Source organism: Mastigoproctus giganteus, chromosome 5 (assembly GCF_048544385.1).
Source record: "Mastigoproctus giganteus isolate SK-2022 chromosome 5, ASM4854438v1, whole genome shotgun sequence".
Lineage (NCBI taxonomy): Eukaryota > Metazoa > Arthropoda > Arachnida > Uropygi > Thelyphonidae > Mastigoproctus > Mastigoproctus giganteus.
The window spans coordinates 99,146,640-99,163,989 of NC_143579.1; the positions used below are offsets into that span (position 1 = coordinate 99,146,640).

The 17,350-nt window shown below is 38.3% G+C and overlaps 1 long non-coding RNA gene across 1 annotated transcript in view; it reads right to left on the reverse strand.

The window, feature by feature from the left end:
* Nucleotides 1-2,696: 2,696 nt before the first annotated feature.
* Nucleotides 2,697-17,350, reverse strand: part of LOC150085582 (uncharacterized) — a 115,364-nt gene continuing 100,710 nt past the window's right edge. Inside the window, exon 4 of the long non-coding RNA XR_016546995.1 lies at nt 2,697-2,825. This is a non-coding gene — a long non-coding RNA (uncharacterized LOC150085582). The remainder of the gene's footprint in view (nt 2,826-17,350) is intronic.

The window sequence follows — 17,350 nt, forward strand, 5'->3', positions numbered from 1 at the left end:
TAACAAGAGAATTGTTTCATACTTTAAAATAATCTGCCAAAACAGGCAATAGCAGTTATTTCACTTTTGCAGTTAGGCTGTGCTTGAAAAAAAGCGCCATACAAGTTCTAATCCTTGATAAGCATCTTTCACTGAAACTTCTTGTTCAACCATGGTAGCATGGGCACCAGCAGCATGGTGCAAGGTGGTGCAAGTTGCCTTTGGATGTCGAAGTAATAAACAATTTTTAATATTCTCATTAATTTATTGAAACATTAAAACAATACAAATTCTTCAAAAAAAAAAACAAACTAAAATATTAATTCAAATAATTTATCACACCAAGAACAAAATTAAAATAACTCTTTCAAAACAGAATTAGACCCCATTAATTTTCGGTTTCTCTACGAATATAGTTTGATATAGTTGTGTTCATAAAATCTTTATTGCCAATAATGAAATTTCACAAATGCGCAGTACTTTTTCCCACCAATCACGAAATGTTGGCTCGGCTGTACATGAAAATCAGTCAAACTTGACTTAATGAAGATATCGAATGTATTCAAAAATTTGTTGAACAAATCATTTATTCCCACATGCACCACCTTCAGTCTGCACGGGCAGCACAATGGTATTGTCACCATCCTCCTCACACCGAGTGGAAAAGGCCCGGGTTCGAATCTTGTGGATAACGTGAGGAACTTTTATGGGCTTTTTTCACTCCATGGCTGAGTTAGTCGGTCCCAGGCATAGATGGTATGGTGTCTCCCTAGCCAGGTGGGAAGGAGCAGTAGTGCGTAGCACACGCTTCTTGATTACACCGGGGTTCGAGCCTGTCACCACCAAATACGGAGGATGCGGAAAGGTCAGGGAATGACCACTGCATATCCCCGGAGCAATATGGCCTTAGTTGCTAATGCTCCTAAAAACCAAATAACAAACATGGTGTATGGATCAGCAGAGGGCAATGGACGAGCCGCTCAACGAATTTAGGGAGAACGCTTCTCAGACTGACATGTAGCGGACCACCATTTGTTTGCGTGTGTGCATCAAAATTTGTGCGATTATGGGTCATTTAGAGGTAACAGGAGTAGTGCAGGCAGACTACGTTCAACGCGAACTCACGCCATGTAAAAAAGTGTGTTGAATGCCGTCCAGAATAATCCTACTACCAGCACACTTGCCATTGCCTCTGCCTTAGGAGTGTCTCATTGCCGTGTACAGCGTGTCTGGCGCGACAATTCCTTATACCCCTTTCATCTCCAAAGGGTTCGGTTACTGCTCCCCCAAGATCAACCTGCACATGTGGCTTTTGTGCAGTGGTTTCTCCAAGAAAGTGTTCAAGACTTGAATTTTACAGCCTATTTTTTGTTCACGGATGAGGCTTATTTCACTCGGGAAGGCTTATTCAATCAGCATAATGCTCATGTGTAGGCACACAACAACCCGCATGGTGTGCACCTGTGCACCCTCATGCGACAAAACATCACTTTGCAATAAATGGGTGGGCAGGTATGGTAGGTGACTGCTTAGTCGGCACATACCTGTTACCATCCCGCATGAACTCCGCTAAATATCGGATCTTTCTTGAACAAGTTCTACCAGGGTTATATGACGATGTTCCAGCAAATGTGAGACGCAACATTTGGTTTCAACATGACGGGGTGCCTACCCATTATGGAAGGTGTGTTTGTGACCATTTGAATAGGCGTTTTGGGCATCGATGGATTGGCCGTGGTGAACCTGTTGCCTGGCCCCCACACTCACCTGATTTATCGAGCCTTGATTTCTTTCTGTGGGGGGGCCCTCAAATCTATCATGTATGAATCACCTGTGGAGATGGAAATGGATCTCGTGGCGAGACTCGTCTCTGCTGCTGCTGCTACTGTCAAAGAAACTCCAGGTGTGTTCGACTGTGTCCGCGAATCCATGCTGCGTCGGTGTCACGCATGCATCGCGTCTCAAAGTGGAACCTTCGAGCATCTGTTGTAACATCATGAAATGCATCCATCTCGTACTCCATTGTTAATATTATGTCAAATAAATGTTTGCCACTAATTACTGTTTTGTGTCATTTCTGCTTCTTGTGCCTCTGCTACTACTTTCCCGTGACGTTTCCGGTTATGGGTTCCTAAGCGATTCACATTCCTTTAAATCCCTACCTCCCCTTAACGTTTGCACCAATATTTTTGAGACACCCTGTATAAGGCTATATGAGGGGATAGTAAAATGAAGGTCAAATTTCTGCTGTTATGATTCCAGAACAATGGGCCATAAATTATAGAGGAACTGGATTGTGAGAAGCAGTTTACTTTAAATTTTTAATTACTGGAATAAGTTACCTCCTTGGGTAGTTGAGATTGATAGCTTGAATAAATTTAAAGTTCAGCTGGATAGGCTACCTATGTGAGGAGGGAAATACACAGGTAGTTTAATCTCTTTTTTTTTTCTACATTTTTTCATTTTTATTGTTTTTTTTTATTTATTTTTTGGCTAGTGCAGCAAAAGCCTGTGGTTGCCTTGCATCATATGGCTAATACTAATACAAGCCATATCAGTAAATCTTCACAATGCAAAATAATCTATATTGTTAATAACAATCAATTTCTTTAAAGAAAGATATACTTCTTTTTTTTTTTTTTTTTTTTCCATTTTCACAGATAAATGTATAGAATGATGTCAATAAAAGTTAAATTACTGAACATAATTTCTAGCACTTAATAATTAATTCTGACTTGCTTACCACTTTTAGGGAGAATGGTTTCATCATCTGGCTGAGTAAATCCTCCAACTTCAATACCCCTGTAGTATCCTCCAAGAAATATCGTAATAAACAAAATAATTACCTAAAAGACAAAAAACAAACATTTAAAACTGAAAGTACAAATTTTTATTCTCTCACAGGCATTTGTTAACTTATATGCTCAATATACAAACTGTTACAAAAGTACCAGAATCAATTTCTTATAATGGCAAAACTTCAACCAACTAATTGAACCTCCCATATCTGACAAACATTTATTAGGTAAATGGATAAATCGAAAAAATTACCGGAGATTGTAAAATTTAGTTTCTGATGGCATTCACCAAAGCAACATTAAAGCAGACTGCACAGGATCATTTTAACTCAGGAAATAAGTTTTTACCACGTTCTAACTCCATCAAGAAATCTGTTCATAGAATTGTCTAATAACTATTTGTGAACAAAATTAGTAACTCATCGACAATAAGTGATATATTACTCAATTTCTGAGTTTCAAAACTTGTACATGAAGTATTAGAATGAGGTAACATTCTAATGAATGTTATTGATTGTTAATATTAATGAATGATGAATGTTAATGAATTCTAATGAGAGAGTGGTAATCAATGGACACTGCTCATCGTGAATTAATGTATTAGTGGAGTCCCTTAGGGTTCAGTGTTGGGTCCATTATTGTTTTCTGTATTTATAAATGATATTGATAATGGTATATCAAGTTTAATGTCCATGTTTGCAGACGATACAAAGGTTGGCAGGGTTGTTAAGGACACTACTGACGCTATGCTGCTGCTGCAACAGGATCTGGAAAGGTTGAGCAGATGGGCCGAGAGGTGGCAAATGAAGTTTAACATTGACAAATGTAAAGTACTACATATGGGAAACAGCAACCCCAGAGCAATGTATCAACTCTGTGGTACTACACTGACAGTGGTAGAGAATGAAAAGGACCTGGGGATAATTGTGCAGGCAGATATGAAGTTCTCTGAGCATTGCAGATGGGCTGCAAAAGTAGCTCATGGTGTCTTGTCAATGATATACAGGAATTTTTCTAGCAGGGATAAGGAGGTGATTATTCCCTTGTATAAGGCAATGGTCAGGCCACACCTTGAGTACTGTAAGGTCTGGAGGCCTCATTTCAAGAAGGATGTAGAGCTGCTGAAACGAGTACAGAGAAGGGCAACAAGATTAGTGAATGGAACAAAGGGTTGCTCTTATGAAGAAAGGCTTAAGTTTTGCAAATTACAGCGTCTGGAGACTAGGCACCAGCGAGGTGATCTGACAGAGGTGAATAAAGCCTTGAATGGTTTGAGCATGCTCAATGCCAATGGGATTCTTCCTCTTACTCAGAATAATCACCTGAGAGGGTATAAATTCAGATTGAGGAAAGACAGATGTAGGATAGATTTGCGGAAGTTTGCCTTTAGCCAGTGGGTAGTTGGTTGGTAGAACAGACTTCCAATCCTTATTGTGGAAGTTGATAACCTAAATAAATTTAAGGCTCAGCTGGACAGGTATTTCGAACAAATGGAGGGGTGAAATGGAAGTGGTTTTTTTTTTTTTTTTTTTGGCTGATGCTGCATAAGCTTGCTTTCTTGCATCACATGCCTCTACTAATGCTAGAGCTAAAACATTTCACTGAACAAACAATAATTTTCTTTGCTAGTTTTACTCAACATATTAATGGAAATTTTTGTTATATTATGTGTTGTTTATTTATGAAATAAAATAAAATGGATCACATTTAATCTGTAGAATGACAGAGCAATTTTTATTCATTTGTATTTGTCTATATGCTGATTAAAAGAAAATTAAGTAGCCCAGAAGAGCTTCACTTTTCAAGTAAACACAGATTCTTATCTATTGAAAATTATTGTACTGTCAAGAATGTTCAACATCGAGACTTCAGTGAAGCTTTTGTGTGAAAATTTTTCTCTTCGCAAAATATAATATATATATATATATTTACACCGTGCTGCCACTTTATTAGGTATACCACTGCTGTGCACACAAATGGTTTGTCCCACAATGTTGCAAGTCACATGACCACAGTTGTGGATATAAATGCAGCAGCAACCTTTCTAGTATCAGTTAAGCATACAAACTGTAGCAAGAATGGGGAAAAGGAGTGATCTAATGGCCCTCAAATGTGGCATGGTAGTAGGTGCAAGACATGCTGGACAAAGCATCTCTGAAATGGCAGTGCTCCTGAACTTTTCATGCACCAGAGTTTCAAGGGTGTATCGAGAATGGTGCAACGAGCAGAAAACATCCTCTCAACAGCACTCCTGTGGAAGAAAATCGTTTGTTGATGAGAGAGATAAGAGGAGAATGGCTAGAGTTCTGTAAGCAAACAGACTGGCCACAATGTGGCACATCACGTCAGAATACAACGGACCACTAGTCATACTTTGTCGCGAATAGGCTACAACAGCTGATGGCCACATCGCGTACCTTTGTTATCAATGAAAAACAAGAGAGCACGCCTCCTGTGGGCACAGCAACACCAGCACTGGACTATCAAGGATTGGAAAACATTTGCTTGGTCTGACAAGTCGAAGTTCCTGGTGCATCGTGTTGATGGAAGGTTCAGAATTTGGCAAAAACAACATGAATCCATGGACCCGTCGTCCGACAACTACTGTGCAAGGTGGTGGGGGCAGTGTCATGGTGTGGGGGAATGTTTTCTTGACACACATTGGGTCCATTGATACCCATAGATTCACGTCTGAATGCCACATCATACCTAAACATCATTGCTGACCAAGTGCATCCATTCATGTTGACAGTTTATCCTCAGTCAGATTGTTACTTCCGGCAGGATAATGTGCTGGTGCACAAAGCCCAAATCACTATGGAATGGTTCCAGGAACATGACAATGACTTTTCTTTGCTGCAGTGGCCCGCTCAGTTGGCGGATCTCAATCCTATTGAACATCTTTGGGATGAGATGGAAAGGGCTGTTCGCTGCAGGCATACACCTCCATCAAATCTCAAGGAACTGCATGACACACTCATGTCTGCATGTTCTCCATTCCTGCACAACATTTTCAGCATCCTGTTCACTTGTTCAATCCATACCTAGACGAATTTGGGCTGTTTTGAAGGCTAAAGGAGGCTCAACAAAGGAGGCTGTACCTAATAAATTGGCAGCACAGTTTGTGTGTACACACACACACACACACACACACACACACACACACACACACACACACACACACAATGGGGATTAGAGGGGGACAGACATTGTGTGTTATCAGACAGTCAGTCCAAAACACTCATGGATCCAATATCTTTCTATTTTAGAAGATTTAGGAGAAGTCTGGTTGGCTGGCCTGCCTCCCTAAAATCTATTTATGCACACCTTCTCATTGATAAGCTCTCTTACATCACTTTGGTTGCAAAGAACATGTAGAGTGGTTCTCTTCAAGATGCCTGGTCAGTGTGAAGATGAAAAGACCAAACCCTCCAGCACTTTATTAAAGACAACACGATGAAACAAATAGCCCTCAATCCCCAGCGGCTTTCACTCTCCCTCTTACAATGGCAAGAGGATTACAGTGGAAGCACATGGTGCAAACAATATCTGGGTATGACCAGGCTGTCATGAATGGAAACTGAACTTGGCCAGTTACAATGTAAGATTGCTCATCGGTGAAGATAGGATATTAGAGCTGGAGAAGGATAAGAAAATGTGAATTGGAATATCATCAGCTTGTCTAAAACAAGAAGAAGGAAGAAATGAATCACTTAGAAGTTTATCAAGTGAAAATCTGCTGTACACCAATGGAGGAAACAGTGAAAGTGGAGTTGCCTTTCTGGTCCATAAAGATATTAAAAACAACATTTTAGAATTCAAAAGTACATCACCAAGGGTGTAAAGAGTATTACTCAGAACTTTTAAACTGTATAAGCTAAAAGTTATAATGATATATGCACCAACGTCGAGCCATGATGAATGTCCACCAAAATTGGTGTACATTTCTTTCCAACCTTAGCATTGAACTCACTACACCATTATTATGGGGGACTTCGATGCTAAGGTTGGAAAGAGACAAAACAGCACATAAATGGAAACTATAGGAAATTTTGGAATTGGTAAAAGAAATTAAAACAAGTGAAAGGCTTGTGGAATTTGCAGAATCTCAAGAAATGTCAGTAATGAACACATTTTTCAAGAGAAGGTAAACAGAAAGTGGACATGGAAGAGCCCAAATAGATTAACAATTAATTAAATTGAGTTCATCCTCACTAACAGAAGATATATTGTGAATGATGTTATCCTGAACAAAGTAAATCTCGGAAGTGATCACCGAATGTCAAGATGCACACTTGATATCAATGTAAGAAAAGAAAGGTAAAAACTAACTTGAGTAAATAATATGAAGGTCTTTGAGATAACAGAAGAGGAGAAAAACCAGTATGTACTGGAACTTAGGAACAAGTTTGAGCTTCTGTAGACCTTTCAGGACCAAGATACTGATAAGAATACAACAACTTTCTCAAAGTGACAAACCCCGAGAAACCTATGGGTAAAAAGAAATCCTAACAAGAAAAATTAGTCAAGAAACATTTGTCATGATGAACTGAAGATGACAAATGAAGAGCAAGATAAACACTGGCAATGACAAAATTGAGTATACTGAGTAATGGAGAGCTATTAGAAAGAGACTCAGAGAGGACATAAGAAGATTTAACACAAGAAAAGTAGAATAAGCATTAAGGGAAAACAAAGGACTTATATCAGCAGTCATGAGCAGTAATGAGGAGTGACCGGATGGGTGAAATGGGAAGGTTTTTTTTTTTTTTTTTTTTTGGCTGATTCTGTATAAGCTTGCTTTCTTGCATCATATGCCTCTGCTAATGCTAATGTAATAAAGAAAGACAAATGATACCGAATCTGAAGAATAGTGATGATGTACTTATAAATAGCAAAGAAGGCATAATTCAAATAGCAGAAAGCTGCTATAAAGTATTATATAATGAGCAAGGTAATGATGCCAGCAGTAGTGAAGGTGGTAAAAGAAATGAAATTAGTAATACATAGGACATATCCTATATCCTTCCTGATGAGGTAGAGCATGCATTGAGGAAAATGAAGAATCAAAAAGCCCCAGATGAAGATGAAGTTACTGTAGAATTGTTAAAATCAGGAGGAAGAGACACGACACAGGAACTGGCAAGACTCTTCACAAAATACATTAGGAAAGGTGTGACCCCCTAAGGAGTCGAATAATGCAATCATAGTTTTGTTGCATAAGAAAGGAAATAAATCAGAAATTGGAAATTATAGACCAATTAGGTTGTTGTCCCACATCTATAAGTTGTTCACAAGGGTCCTTACTAACAGATTAGAAATAATACTTGATGAGAATCAGCCAAAAGAGCAAGCTAGCTTTAGGTCAGGATTGTCAACTATGGATCACCTTCATATAATAGTCCAGCTAATGGAAAGTTTTAAATGAATATAAAACACCATTAATGCCTGGCATTTAACTCCATACAGCATAAGGCAATGTTTCGGGTACTGGGTACTGGAAATACAAGGCATAGAACACTGAATACATTATGAATTTGAAGAAATTATATGAAAACACTACCTCCTTTATTAGACTAGGCAAAGACAGTAGCAAATTTAAAATGGAGAAAAGAGTATGACAAGGAAACAATATCTCTGAAGTTGTTTACTTCTGCCTTGAAGAGTTTTCAGAAGATTGGAATGATCACAGAAAGGAGTTAATTTGAAATTAACATTGGCATTAGTAGAGGCGTATGATGCAAGAAAGCAAGCTTCAAAAAAAAAAAAAAAAAAACCCCATTTCACCCATCCATTTATTCCAAATGCTTGTCTAGTTCTGTCTTGAACTAATTTAAGTTTTTAACTTCCACTGTGACAGATGGAAGTTTGTTCCAACTATCAATGACCCACTGGCTAAAGGCAAATTTCTGCACTTCTATTCTACAACTGTATTTCCTCGATTTGAATTTGTGTTCCCTCAGATGAAAATCTGAGCAAGAGGAAGCATCCCATCAGCATTGAGCTCGCTCAAACCATACAAAACTTTATACACTTCAATTAGATCACTTCACAGGTGCCTAGTCTCCAGACGCTGCAATCTGCAGAACTTCAGTCTTTCTTGGTAAGAGCAACCCTTTGTTCCACTCACCAATCTCGTTGCCCTTCTCTGTACTCATTCCAGCAGCTCTACATGATTCCTAAAATGAGGCCTCCAGACCTGTATGCAGCACTCAAGGTGTGGCCTGACCATTGCCTTATACAAGGGGACAATCACCTCCTTATCCCTGCCAGCAAAATTTCTGTATATCATTGACAAGACACCATGAGCTACTCTTGCAGCCTGTCTGCACTGCTCAAAAAACTTCATATCTGACTGAACAATTATCCCCTGGTCCTTTTCATTCTCTACTACCCTTAGTATAGTACCACAAAGTTGGTACGTTACTCTGGGGTTACTGCTACCCATATGCAGTACTTTACATTTGTCAATGTTAAACTTCATTTTCCACCTCTCAGCCATTCTGACTAACTTTTCTAGATCCTGTTGCAGTGGCATACTGTCATTTGCAACCCTGCTAACCTTTATATCATCAGAAAACGTAGACATTAACCCTGATATATCTTCATCAATATCATTAATAAATACACAAAACAACACTGGGCCCAATACTGAACTCTGGGGGAATCCACTAATAACATTAGTCCACGAAGAGCAGTGTCCATTGATTACTACTCTCTGTCTTCTCCCACTCAACCATCCTTTTATCCATTGCAGAAACTTGCCCTTAATGTCATAATGCTCCAATTTATACAGTAGTCTTCCATGTACCTAATGAGAGTACCTAAACCATTTATGATCACATCATCTGCAAATCATACGCCAGCTGAGCCTTATGATCCTGATGAATTAGAGGAAAATCTTAATCAGATATGCAGAGTTAGTAAGGATTTTGGACTAAAGATGAATATGGTTAAAATAAAAGTAATGATGAACAAGTATGCCAGAGAAAGGGATATAGTCATTGAAGGAGCAAAAATTGAAAAGGTGGATTCATATACTTATCTTGAACAAGTCATTATCTATAATAACATGTGGCTGAAAGTCAGGAGAAGAATAAATTTCAATTAGATAGCATTCAGAAAATATAGTCACATACTGAGGAGCAATAACTCAATTTGTCTGAAACATAAAATAATGAACCAATGTATACTCCCCACCATGGCTTATGGAAGTAAAACTTGAGCACTCGCCGAAAAAAATGGAAGAGAAGCTAAAACTGCACAGCGAAGAATGGAACGAATTATATTAGGAATCAGTCTGTTGGATAAGAAGAGAAACACATGGATTAGGCAGCAAACTCAAGTAAAGGTCATTCTTATCAAAACTAAAGAACTGAAATGGACTTGGGTAGGACACATTTTGAAAACATGACAGATGGACTAAGAAAATAACAGAATGGTACCTAAGAGGAGTTAAAAGAAAACATGGAAGACACCAAAAAAATGGAGATAGACAGATGAAATTCAAGAGTTCGTAAGCAGTAAATGGATGGCCATTGCACAAAACAGAAGCAACTGGAAAGTTGCTGGAGAGGCTTTCATCCTGCAGTGGATTGAAAATGGCTGATGACGATATAAACAACTATCATGTGTATGGTATATTTTGGTAGAAAAAATACTAATATAATATACATATATTAGTACTGATGTTAGCCATATGGTGCAGGAAGCATCAGTTTTGCTACAACAGTCAAAAATAATAATAATTAATTAATTAAATACATAAATAATTAAAAATAATAATAAATAAATAATGAACTTGCCTGTATCCCTTCTCACATAATTACCTATTTCCTACCTTTGAATTTCTCCCTGCCAGCCCAATCATCTATGGAGGCAACTTATTCTTGTAATTACTAATTCATTGGCTAAAAGAAAACTTTCGGCAATCCAGGCAAAACTTCTCCCATAATTTTAATCTATGGCCCCTGGCTCTGGAATCATTTATAACAGTGAACGTTCCCCCCTCATTCATTTTACTTTATCCTCTCATAGCCTCTACACCTCAATCAGGAATTCTCTAAGTTGCCTAGTTATCAAACAGCACACATATATGAAATTTTTATCATATGACACCCTCTTGTTGATTTCGCCAGGCACATTGCCCATCTTTGGATCCTTTCAAGAAACTCAATGTCTTTTTCTAGTGTGATCTGAATCCCTGAACACACTATTCCAAGCGTTATCTTAAAATGCCCTTACACAGTGGGATTATGACCTCCCTATCCCTATAAACAAATGTTCAATAAATCATCAATAGGATGCCATGGTTCTGCCTTGCCACCTGCATATAATACTCAGAGTTGTTGTTTTGTTGTTTGTTTGGTTTTTAGGAGCATTAGCAACTAAGGCCATATTGCTCCGGGATATGTGGTGGTCATTCCCTGACCTTTCCGCATCCTCCGTATTTGGTGGTGATGGGCTCGAACCCCAGTCTAATCAAGAAGCGTGTGCTACGCACTGCTGCTCCTTCCCACCTGGCTACGGAGGTGCCTACTACTCAGAGAACATCTTGTCTGTCCATATTATAACTCCCAAAAGCCTTTCTTCCTCTACTGTTTTTATTTAACCCCACCAAAATGTATAAGTTATTTTGGGGTTATTATTTTTCATCTAAGATGTTGCATTTTTCTGCATTAAAACACACTGCTACTTTTCTGACCATCTCTGAAGTCTATCTAGGTACTGCATGACACTGATCATTAACTACTCTGATGATCTTGACATCATCTATAAATTTTGATATCATGCCCTATATCTCTTTGTCAATGTCATTTAAGAAAATCAAACACAATCCGGCTGATCCTTGAGAACCATACTTCCTGTTAGCCCAATCTGAAGGGTAACCATTAACCACAACCCTTTGCCTCCTATCCTGCAGCCATCCCTACAATCCATCTAAAGATTTTCCCTGTATATTCTGGAATGGGTAATAATGTATTTTATTTTTACTGTTCTGTATGATAGAAACAGTGTGATGAACTCTCGTACATACCCAGGACCAGACATATATTCTGATCAGAATATGGTGAAAATGGATGTGAAAATAAAATTGAAAAAGATTAGATGAACAAAGACAGAAGATAGATCTTTGAGGAAATAATAACTACAGGGAAGGGTATTATGAAATTGAAATTAAGCATTAGCATTGGTAGAGGCATATGATGCAAGAAAGCAAGCTTATGCAGCATCGACCAATAAAAAAAAAAACTTCCACTTCACCCCTCCGCTCGTTCGAAATACCTGTCCAGCTGAGCCTTAAATTTATTTAGGCTATCAACTTCCACAACAAGGAATGGAAGTCTGTTCCACCAACCAACTACCTGCTGGCTAAAGGCAAATTTCTGCACATCTATCCTACATCTGTCTTTCCTCAATTTGAATTTATGCCCTCTCAGGTGATTATTCTGGGCAAGAGGAAGAATCCCATCAGCATTGAGCATGCACAAACCATTCAACGCTTTATACACCTCTATCAGATCACCTCGCCGGTGCATAGTCTCCAGACACTGCAATTTGCAAAACTTAAGCCTTTCTTCGTAAGAGCAACCCTTTGTTCCATTCACTAATCTTGTTGCCCTTCTCTGTACCCGTTCCAGCAGCTCTACATCCTTCTTGAAATGAGGCCTCCAGATCTGTATACAGTACTTAAGGTGTGACCTGACCATTGCCTTATACAAGGGAATAATCACCTCCTTATCCCTGCTAGAAAAATTCATGTATATCATTGACAAGACACCATGAGCTACTCTTGCTGCCTGTCTGCACTGCTCAGAGAACTTCATATCTGCCTGCACAATTACCCCCAGGTCCTTTTCATTCTCTACCACTGTCAGTATGGTACCACAGAGTTGATACGTTGCTCTGGGGTTGCTGTTTCCCATATGTAGTACTTTACATTTGTCAATGTTAAACTTCATTTGCCACCTTTCAGCCCATCTGCTCAACCTTTCCAGATCCTGTTGCAGCAGCAGCAGCGTAGCATGAATAGTGTCCTTATCCACCCTGCCAACCTTTGTATCATCTGCAAACTTGGACATTAAGCTTGATATACCATCATCAATATTATTTATAAATACAGAAAACAATAATGGATCCAACACTGAACCCTGAGAGACTCCACTAATAACATTAGTACATGATGAGCAGTGTCCATTGATTACCACTCTCTGTCTTTCCCCCCTCAACTACTCCTTTATCCATAGCAGCAATATGCCTCCAATGCCACACTCTCCAATTTGTTCAGCAGTCTTCCATATACACCAGTATCAAAAGCTTTTCTAAGATCTAAGTATATAATATCAAAGTTATTCCCTGCATCCAGCTCTTTTGTGACTGCATCATAGTATCAAATCAAATTGGTCAGGCAAGACTTCCCCTTAACAAAACCATGCTGTGTCCGAGCTATAACTGAAGTCTTGTCTAGATGATCCTGCAGTTCTTCTTTAACCAGTGCCTCTATTAATTTTCCTGGAACAGAAGTTAAACTCACAGGTCTATAATTACTTGTGTCAGCCTTTGATCCTCCTTTGTGAATTGGGTCACATTTGCACATCTCCTGTCTATGGGTACCTCCCCTGAGTCCAAGGAAGCTCTCATAATTATGGCTAAGGGTTTGCTTACTTCCTTTGCTGCCTCCTTTAATATAACTGGATAGATTCCATCCACCCCAGGTGCCTTTCTTGTGTTTATCTTCAACAATTTCTCCTCCACTTTACTCTCAGTTATTACAAGATTATCTAGCCTACTGCCAGAGTTGAATACACCTCTGGCATTCCCCTTCCGGAATAACTACTTATGTGAGAATGTCGATGCAAAATATTCATTTAGTTTGTTAGCTACCTGAGCAGGATCATCAACAGTTGAACCTTCGATATCAAGTGGACCAATGTGATTCATCCCCTTCCTTCCAGAGTTTACATAAGTAAAGAACTCTTTGCTGTTTTTCTTTGCATCCTTTGCCAAAGATTTCTCATAATCTGCCTTGGCCTGCCTAACCTCCTTTGTGACTTTGTTACGGACTAGCTTATATCTATCATAGGCTTCTGTGTTACGTGTTAATTTATATGTATCCCATGCATTTTTCTTCTCTGTCATGTGTCTCATTAGTTCATCTGACATCCATTTAGGCCTAAACCTTGAACAATATTTCTTAGTTGGTATGTAAAGCCTAGTAGCTTCCAAGACAAGTTCCCTGAATGCTTCCCATTTTGAATTTGCTGTTGGCAACATCATCAGTTGGTCCCACTGTATAGAATTTAAATACTGTCTCAGACCATCGTAGTCGCCTTTACAAAAGCAATAACCTTTCCCCTTATCCCTGATGGTAGTTACCTCTTTGAGTAAATCCCACTTGAGCACACTGTGATCACTGCCACCTAGTAGTTCCTTTATCTGCAGATTCTTAACGCATGAAGAATCACTACTGATAATCAAATCAAGATTATTACTCCCTCTAGTTGCCTCCCGAACATGCTAATGTAGAAAACAATCATCCAATAAATCCACAAAAGCCTTGCTAGTGTGTCTGTGACCAACCCACAAATTCCAGTCAGTATCTGGGAAATTAAAATCCCACATTGTAAGATTCTCTGATTTACTGGCCCACTCTATTTGCCTGTACATTTTCTTATTATACTCATCAGAGTCATTAGGCCTATAGCACACTCCTACTCTCAATTTTCATCTCCCAATGCTTATGTCACACCAAACTGACTCGACACTGCTAGGGAAAGGCTATTATTTGAAATGATGATTAGATGGATAATCAAAGTAAATTTCAGGAAAATACAATTTAACATTCAAGAGAGTAAATAATACGAGCATGGAGAAACAGAGAAGAGGAAAATACTAAGAAAACCAGAAGACATAAGAGTTATACAGGTGGAATATATAAGAGATATGTGGACCCAAATAAGCAGCAGGAAGATAATTTTGATAATGTAGGCATAATGAATCAAGACACTTGTGGGCCAGTCTGGAGCAAAAGTAATCACAGTGTTTAAAGAGGGAAATAAGGAAATAGGAAAATAACATATTTTATCTTTATTATTCTGTACAAAAAAAGAGAGTATTGGTATTGATGAAATACCAGTGGAGATCATAAGGTCACCAGGGAAATGAGCTTTAGGGAATTAACAGAATTATGTAGTTTAACATATGAGCAAAGGGTAAAACTAGAAATTGGTTAACAGGCTAAAGGAAAGGTTTGTGATAGGAATAAATATTGAGAAGACAAAAGTTAAGACAGTGGGAAGAAAAAGATGAAAATTAAGTACTGAAACTGGAGGAGACAGAATAGAACAGGTGAGCAAATATAGGTATTTCGGTATTTTGGAAGCCTAATACAGGTGAGCAAATATAAGTATTTAGATATTTCGGAAGCCTAATGGTGGAAAAAATATAGCAGTAGAGACTGGAGAATACATTGTTATGTAAGAGATGATTAGGAATTGGTTTAAGGAAAAGACTGGTAGAATGTCTGGTAACGAGTATGGTATTTTGTACAGTAAAGAGGTGGACATTTAGAATGGAAAATACGAGACTGGAAAAGATAAAATGGGTTGATAAACTGAGAAATTAGGAGGTTTTCAGAAGGGTGGGTATGAAGATACATCTGACTGAAATAATCAGAAGGCAGAGGAGAAACTGGATTGAACATGTGTTGCAAGAAGAGGGATTGATGAAGGATGTGATGGAGGGAAAGGTTGAGGGGAAGAGGACAAGAAAGAGACTGAGAAAAACTGTGACTGATGAATTGAGAAGTGATGGCAGATATGGAGAGATGAAGAGGGCTGAGGATAGGAAGCTATGGAGAAGTGATTGTTGAGCTGTGTCCTTGGACCTGCCTTGGCAGAACACTACTGGCAATGATGGTAATGATGACAATATATACTGTATATTTACTTAAATTTCCATGCACTGTATTTTACCTTTCTCTCAGAAAAATAGGGTAAACTGTACTATGAACAAAAAGTTGCAGTACAGAAGTGATATTGGCCTTTTTTTTGACTTTGATATGACCACCCGAAATCCCAAGATCTGGCAATTAATCTGACAGCCTTGGCAGGTCCTAAGGCTGTCAGATTTGAGAGGTTTAACTGTACCTGTTAAATCAGGCTGCAATAATGCAACTTTATCATGTTAACATAGCATATGAACTGTTTTTTATGATGCAAGAGAGACAGTTGAAAATAATGGAAGGTTGATTACCCTTGCTCATTACTTGATACTGAAAATGTTGTACAGGTCCACAAAATTTTGCAAAGCAATTGTCTCATCAAATTAGTAAAGGTGCAGGAATTAAAATTAGTAATGGAAGCACTGAAATAATTAAAGACAGAATGAAAAGAAGTGTACTATTATTAATAGTCTATTATATATTATCAAAACTGTTACTGGATATATGTTAATGGTTGTTGTTGTTATTTGGGTTTTAGGAACATTAGCAACTAAGGCTACATTGCTGCGGGGATATGCGGTGGTCATTCCCTAACCTTTCCACATCCTCCGTATTTGGTGGTCACGGACTCGAACCCGGGTCTAATCAAGAAGCGTATGTTATGCACTGCTGCTCCTGCCCACGGAGACCATATATATGAAGAAACATATATATGGCGCCTCGCCATATATATGTTTCTTCACAATACTGGCTTCAACTTTTGTATCAACAAAGATAAACCATATCTCATTTGAAAAGCCTCAGCCAGGAATCGAGTTTATGACATTGCAAGATGGATAGAAGGAAGGATGTGGGCCTATTATAATGGATGCAGAGAAGAGAAACAAGGTTAATCAGGGAAAAGCTTACTGAGAAAGACTTCAGTTCTGCAAATTGCTGTATCTGGAAACTAGATACCTGTAAGGAGACCTGATGGAGCCTAAAAATTATTTTTTTTATAATTAAAACAAAAATCACATAAATAATATGTGTATCTTTGTAAAATTGTGGCACAGGTGACAGAAAATTATGTTCTACAGTTTTCTTTCTATAATATTTATTTATTTTTAAATTCAGGACAGATCTGTGGATTCTCATTGTGAGGGCAAAGCATAATGGGCCCCATATTCATGATTAATTCTTGCTATGATAGCTTTATATCTCTGGTGCTCAAAATGATCTGACAACCTAGGTCATGGTCTGACATGGTCAACCTAGGTAGAGTCTGACAACCTAGGAATTGCAATGAAAATGACACAGCCTATACCAAATATGATGGTTACAGCAGGGTAAAAACTGGTTATTAATTATAAAGTGGTAGTAGAAAAAATGTGCATCGAATACAGAGGAAAGGTCATCTCAGTTAAAATGCCAGTTTTCTAAATATTCTTTAACAAAATGCAAGGATAACTGTGGCAAAGGTAAAACTAGCAATCATAAGATTAATAAGTATACCTTGAGATCTTTTGCTAAAGTAATTAGGGGACAAAAAAGAAAATGTAGCAGTGAATAATAAGAAAGAAGTAGGGATAGGAATTAATGATTTTCCTCTGCTGAAGACATTCGATTAGAAGGTAGATTACAATTCTAC